Below are 8,038 nucleotides of genomic sequence, written 5' to 3'. Positions count from 1 at the left end.
AGACATCAATACACTTGCACTCACATTACCAAATAAGCCGCGATGATAATATTATCATTATGATAATATGATTAAAACAAAATTGTAGTTAATGACACAATATATTCCCAACGACAAAATTAACCATAGCAATATAGCCAGCAAGTAAATACAGCGAACAAGATAATGTAGTTAGGATGGTATTATATTGAAAATAACAATAGAGCCACCATGCCAATATGGTCACCATGACAATGTAGCTGTATTTTCAATGTTACTCTTATGTGAATATGGCTTTATTGTCAGTGTAGCTATAGTGTCATGGGGAACATATTTTCATAGTGGCAGTATTGTCATTATGAACATACCGTCATTTTGGCTATCTTTTCATTTTAGTTACATTGCTATGATGTATATATCGTCACCTTAGCTATATTGGCAAGGTGATCTTTTTCTATAGGTGATATATTGTCATTATTTAACTCTTGCATAATTTGTCATAATCGATATATCATCATGATAATTATATTATCATAGGGACAATATTGGCACAACGACTATATTGTCATTATGACTATAATGTCATAGTGGCTATATTGCCATGATAACTATATTGTCATGGTGACTTTTTTATCCTGATATTTATAATGTCATAGTGACTGTATTTTCATAGAAGCTTTTTTAATGGTGTTGATATTGCCCTTGAGGATATGCCATTATAGAGGAGAAATTGTCATTTTGATTAGATTATCAGGTGACTACATTGCCATGATATGCTATATTGTTATGGTTTCAGTACTGTCTTGGTAAATCTTTTATTACTGTGGCTACATTGCAGTAGAAACCAAAATGGTAAGGTGGCTACATTTTCATGATAGGATGATTTTGGTAACTATATTTTAATACCGTTTTATTTCATTGTGATAATTTTGTCATGGTGACTACAATTACATGACAGCTATAAAGTTATGACTATATTATAATGATAAATCCTGTCTGAGTCACTGTTTTTTCACAGAGATTATATTGTCCTGGAGTCTATATGTTTCCTATGATCCGAAAACGACTATTTATTTACACTATCTATATTGTCAGGTGGTTATATTGCCTTTGTGAATATAAGTTGAATGTTTCTATATTTTTCCTTTGTATTGTCATATCAGTTATATGATCATGGTAGTTTTATTGTCATAGTGAATACATTGTCGACGTGACTGTATTATCATAATGGCTAAATTGTCATAGGAAATATATTGACATGGGGGCTATATTTTCATGATATCTATAAAGTCTGTAAATTACTCTCAATGCGTTTCTAATGTGCTGGCGATTGATTTATATCGTGACTTTATTGTCAAGATGGCTGTATTGTCATGGTGGCTATATTGTCGTTTCCTGTATTTTCAATTTTACACTTCTGTGAAGATAGCTTTACTGTCAGTGTAGCTATAGTGTCATGGAGAATATATATACATAGTGGCAGTATTGTCATTATGACCATGTTGTCATTTTGACTATCTTCTTATTTTCGTTACGGTACTATCGTGTATATATCGTCACCTTGGCTATATTAGCAATGTGATATTTTTTATAGGTGCTATATTGTCATTTTCTAATCATGCATATTTTGTCATAAGTGATACATTATCATGATAAATATAATATTCCGGTGACTATATATTGGCCTTGTGACTATATTGTTATTATGACTATAATCTCATGTTGGATATCTTGCCAAGATAACTATATTGTATTATCTACTCATAAATCTCTAAGTTCTAATAACCCAAAATATTTAGAGTAGATAGGGTAGAAACTGATGGAAGCCATTTCTAACATTCTGGCATAACCTGACCTCTCGCCTTCCCAAAACATAGTCATCCCAGCTTGGATATTGTACTGCTTTGGTCGTCAACTAATTTGAAAAGGAAGACATTGAATGGAGAAATTACTGAGGTAATCTACAAAGATGATTACTGGACTGAGAAACAAATTCAGAGAGCAGATTAAACGACTTAAATCCATTCAGCTTTAGGGAAAAGAAGTTTAAGAGATCCTATACAGGTATATGAAGTTATTATAATGGCATCCCTTTAAGCTTGATATTTTTACTTCCTATAACTAGTTCCAACAATTAAAACAATATTCAGCATTGTGATTTAAGTGACTGACTTTAGGATGCATTTGGATCTGCCAAAAATTGTATCTAGCAAATACTTCAACTTTCAACTGACCCATTCTATCTTTTTTATTCATTTCATCTCAGTTTTATCACCTTTCTATTACTGTTTAATATCAACAGTAGCCCATCTACGTAGTTGGGGCTCTGAAGCAAAGGAAACATTTTCTAGCCTAGGTTAGGGTAGCATCTAAACCAAACCTTAATGACCTTACCTTAGAAATATGTTCAGACAGTACCTTCTGAAAATATTTCTTAAGGTAAGGTCGTGGGGATTAGTTTAGGTGCTAACTAAACTTTGGCTAGAAAAAGTTTGCTTTAAAGCCACAACTACTTGAAAGGCCTACTTTAAGTGGTGATAATGAAATTGATTTGCTCCAGTGTGCTCCTCCGTCCGTTTGTTTTATGTCCATCTAAAGATGCATACGTTCAAATTTTGATGTAGATTGATTTCCTATCTTAGTTTCGTCTACGGATTTCTACATCTTCAGTTCAGCACACCATTGAAGTAATGAAGGGAAAGTCACCACATTCATAAGGCGAGTGGACGTAGCTTATCCCACCTCGTTAGAGAGAAAACTTACCTGTATTTGAATTAATGAACGGGCAAAGAGAAGACTAAATTTTAAGACATATTTATTATGCAACTATATAGTTTATATTATATACATTACCACATTTCCTGCACTTTCCATCACAAATTTGCTGAGGTCATAACCTTGTAGTTACCATTACCTTACAACCTTAAGGATGGTGGTCTACAACACCTCTAGATTGATGGAGAAAACGAAAAGTTTCGTTTTACTATTAAGACCACAGAAATGCGGTAATTCCACTTCACTACCACTAACTACTAGTTATTTTACTTGTTGATTTTCACGGTTAAGATTTTCATCCTCTGAGCGAAGACATACAATAATCGTCCTTCTTTACTCTGAGCATTGGATAGCCTCCTGATGATCAAGATTGCTGTTTTGGTTGTCCGTTTCCCTTGTTACTGCTGCGCCTCACTGCACACCTTACATGAGTGCCTTCCACAGTATTAGGGACAGCTGCTGGGCCTCACTGTAGCTACTTCTGGGACGGTTGCCAATCTTCCTCGTATTCCCTCATGACCACAGCGCCAAACCGACTCCCGCCATCAGGCCGAAACGCACAAACATTTCTGACAAAATTGAGACAACCGCTTTCGCGTCAGTTTTGACATCAAGTGAATTTATACGACAATTACGTTCAAGATGCTTGGTTTTTCGTTCATGGATTGAACAGAAGCAACCAACGATGGTTGCTACTGCCCAATCCATGAAGTCCCCCCCACCACGGAAAGGTAACCAAGCTTCGGGGGGGATGGGTGTTTACCCTGACGCCAACGGAGAAACTCAATACAATATTTTTATTATAACTTTCCTTAATCTTGAAAAATGAATCAATCAGAGGGAACAATAGCCCCAGCCATATGAAGATTGGCTAACCGACTCCTTGCATTTTGTGTAGAAAGTGATTTCTTTGAGGGTTGCTTTATGGAAGGCACGGTAGCGTCGGAAGAGTTTCATTTTTTCTTTGAAGACGAAGGAAATTATCCCCGTGAATTTATGGATTTTTTTTGGGCGGGATAATGTTCCCATTTTTTTTCTTAGTTTTTCAACTTCCCTATGTAGATATTATGTGCCATCCACTACTGGGAGAAAGCCAGACTTCCGCCAGATTAACGTAAACCTTGTCGGGGCGAAACTAAAGTTGTCTTGGTGTTGGTTCCTCAGTGATAACCCAAACACAAACACAAACACGCCTCCAGTGTCCACTCTAGGGCCGTGTTTTCCTGCAGCACCAGCAGGAAGAAAGAACCCAGGTTCCTCACCAACTGAATCTTTTGGCACGGGGAGCGTGTGTCATCTCGACACGCCTTTTAACGCCCGTACGTGGTGCAGAGTGCAGTCGGTCTGTAACATAGGACATGTCATGTGTTATTGGTCCCAGTCGGTCTAGAACGCTGGGCCTGACATGTGTTGGGGGACCAAGTCGGTCTTGAATGGTGGGCCTGACATGTGTTGGGGGACCAAGTCGGTCTTGAATGGTGGGCCTGACAGGTCTTGAGACCTGCCATGTCTCCCTGAAGGTGGGCCTGACAAGTAGGGTGGGCTGCATTTCCTCATGGATGGTGGGTCTGGTAGGGAGTGTGGGCTGCAGTGCCACTTGAGTGGGCGAGGTCACTTAGCATCAGTGGGACGGTGAGGTTTCACTTTTGCACAGCGACCGTTGACGGAAAGTGGTGTTGCGTTGGTAAGAAGTGCCTTCTTGTAGGTGGCATAGCAGGGGTACTGGATGACGGCAATCCCGCGGTGGTTCTCGTACGTGGATGCAGCCAGGATACTTCTCCGTGGTGGGGCTCGCTTTGTGGTTGGTGGATGTGGCCCTCCCCGCCACATGGTCACAGTGGTTGACCTATTTTACGTCAACACATTACGAGGTCAACCTTCACCAAATCCATATGGCGTTCATACCAGCTTCACCCATATTCCATTTCCTCCAATTCCACTTCTGGGTATTCCACCTCCATATCCACACAGCCAAATTCCACTCCATCCATGACTTCCACTTCCGGGTATTCCACCAATTCCACTCCATCCATCTCTTCAACGTCTGGGTATTCCACCTCCATATCCACACAGCCAAATTCCACTCCATCCATCACTTCCACGTCTGGGTATTCCACTTCCATGTCCACACAGCCATAGCCCATGTCAAATACATGGACATATTCAAATTCCATGTCCTGGACAAAGGAGGATCGTCCTACCTCCTTGGTGAACATTATTATATTGAAGTGTTCGAGGAAAGGTTGAGGGAGCTTGCAAGGCGGAGCAGAGATGTTCACTCGACAGAGGTCACAGCTCAAATGATGATCTCGGCCCCGGCTCCCGCCCTTATATAACCTGGGAACTGATCATATCCTAGTATAGCTTAATATAGAGAAGTCTAATATAGTGAAGTCAATAGTTTAATGCAGTTAAGTTTATTTCTCAATAGTTTAATACATGTGCCTCACAACAGTTCCTTCACCCGTACAATGTCCCATCACAGAACTGAAGGATTGTCATTATAATTCGTTTTTATCAGCAGAAATTAGATTAAAGTGACTAAAGATAAGTGGTTTAATATGTTGTGTGTTCTCTGTCATCATAAAGATGGCCATCTACCCTGATGTGTAAAGAAAACATCAATTTTGTCGAGGCTGTGGTGAAGATAAGAACACAATGATATGATAATGTGGTCATACAATGGTGTAGTCAAGATGTGTTAGAAGTATGTAGTGAAGATGGGAGTGTAGTAAAGAGGAGGATTTAGTGAAAATATATATGTTTCTTCACGCTGAGCCATTCCATATAGATGAATATATCTATAATCTAATTGCGGTAAATTACCATATGACTTTAACGGCACCAGCCAGCAGGAAAAATGTCGGATATAGGAGTGACTGAATATTTTGTCGGGTACATAAATAATTGAATATTTGGTACGATCGATCAAAATGCTTTTTATAGGCAAATAATTTCTGATTTTTCAAATGATTTTTTCCATCTGTTGGAACTGGTGTAAGTAACTTTTCCATCGGTTTTCATATCTTTAATTACGAAAACCGATGGAAAAGTTTAGTTTAACGCTTTTACGAATGTCTTGCTGCGTGTTTGGGAAGAGCAGTAAACTACAGGAATATATTGGTCTAATGTCCCCTGCTCGTCCAACAGCAGATATTGTATGGTCTGAGACATTATTTCTGGTGGAGGTGGATTCTCTCCGGCATTGCGTAAATCACTTCCACAAACTTGCGCCATTTTGCAGAAATACAGATCCGATATGATGCATTTCCCAGCTCTGTTACGTTATGGACCCTAGTCATCCTAGCGTAGCCTAGCCTAAATAAAAAGGTGTGGAACAATGTGCAACATTTCTCCTTCGTTACAAGTGATAATAAACCTAGGCTATACAGCAACCAGGAACGTCCATATTTGTCTAACTTCTCACATGTCTGTGTCATCTGTCTGCAAACATGTCGGTCATTACCATGCGGACAATTGCGGCTTTTGATTTTGAATATCACACGTTTCCTCTCTGCCGTGAGATCTTCATACTTAAATAAAATGTTGGGCCGTAAGAAATATATATCCATCGAAGGTCAACTATATGGCTCCGTTCCATCATCAGTTTCTAAGAAAACTGAAAAGGTGAGGTGACAAAGAGATTCGAACTCTGATTGCTGGATCCAAAGTCCAGAGTGCTAACCCTTACACCATGGGACCTGATAAGAAAAGATGTGATTTCATCTAAATGTTTTACATATAATCAACCAGAGGCCATTCCTCCCTCCCTGCCTGCAGGGTTCAAGGTTTTCTAGAAGGTTCTCGAAGATTCTGGTAAGATCATTACCTTTGAGAGGTCGTCGTTAGGTAACAGTCAGGTTCACTCTATGGTTGGTGTTTGTAGTTGGTTGTCCGAGGATGTTGTTATACTTGATCAATTTTGTAATTGTTGACTTTCAGGTAGGAAGGACTCATTTACGATGCATCCTTGTACTCACAACAACCTTATGAGTTACTTCAAGATTTATCTTCACTACAACTTTATCTTCACTACACCATTAAGGTTGAAGTCAATGGTCACATTCACTACAATCTCAACACGACTGGTCTTATACCTAACCCATATCATAACTACATCCATGTACATGTATTTCTTGCAGAATAGCGCAGTTATCAATGATTTCTGTGAAAGTTGACATATACAGCCTTACGTATCTATCGATCTATCTAATATCTGTCTTTTACCTATCTATCTATCTATCTATCTATCTATCTATCTATCTACCTTTCTAAATCAGAAAGTCAACAACAATATCATTAATGATACGTATAACAACGTCCTCTCAATGGCAGTTCCTACCCAGAATCTTCGAGAACCTTCTAGAAAACCTTGAACCCTGCAGGCAGGGAGGGAGGAATGGCCTCTGGTTGATTATATGTAAAACATTTAGATGAAATCACATCTTTTCTTATCAGGTCCCATGGTGTAAGGGTTAGCACTCTGGACTTTGGATCCAGCAATCCGAGTTCGAATCTCGGTGGGACCTCATCTTTTCAGTTTTCTTCGATACTGATTATAGCCGCATTATTCTGTACGTTATATATACATTCATATATATACATAAATATGTATATATAAACATATATATGGAATAATATGGTTTTATCAATAGCCGGAGACCATTCCTCCCTCCTTGCCTGCAGAGTTCATAGTTTTCTGGAAGGTTCTAGAAGATTCTGGTGAGATAATTGCCATTGACATGACATTGTTATACTTCATATATCAATGATTTTATTACTGTTGACTTTCAGATAAAGATAGATATATAGATAGATAGATAGATTGATAGATTGATAGAGCGATATTTAGATAGGTATATTGATAGATAAGTTTCATCAATACTGTATCTTACGCCATCTCCTGTTGCTGGACATATGTTCAACCAGCATTGGGAAAACTTCCAGTAGACCTTACTGTAAAGCAAGATAATAACAAAACCTGCAATAAAAGAATACGATCAACTCCCCAGTGCAGAAATATTGTGACCAGAAAGTCTTCTAGCAAGATGTCAGACGCTTCCACGGGAATCACAAACATAACATCAAATATCTGAAAGTCAACAATAACAAAACTAATGATGATAATGAAACTATAACAAGAAAAATGATAAACATATGGAAAATAGTGTTCTAGATCATGCCTCTAGAAAACAAACTTAACGAAAACTGTGAAAAGAAATACCCATCTGGCTGATACGACACAGTAAAAGAACCATCCCACAACCAACTCTAAACTGAACCT

At 38.4% G+C, this 8,038-nt stretch overlaps 1 non-coding gene across 1 annotated transcript; it reads left to right on the top strand.

Annotated features, from left to right (window-relative positions):
• Positions 1-7,211: 7,211 nt before the first annotated feature.
• TRNAQ-UUG (transfer RNA glutamine (anticodon UUG)) lies at positions 7,212-7,283 on the top strand. Its single transcript has one exon. It is a non-coding gene; the product is annotated as a tRNA-Gln (tRNA).
• Positions 7,284-8,038: the final 755 nt, after the last annotated feature.

Source organism: Panulirus ornatus, chromosome 58, assembly GCF_036320965.1.
Source record: "Panulirus ornatus isolate Po-2019 chromosome 58, ASM3632096v1, whole genome shotgun sequence".
Lineage (NCBI taxonomy): Eukaryota > Metazoa > Arthropoda > Malacostraca > Decapoda > Palinuridae > Panulirus > Panulirus ornatus.
The sequence above is the reverse complement of the archived record's forward strand: the minus strand, read 5'-3'. Positions and strand labels throughout refer to the sequence as shown.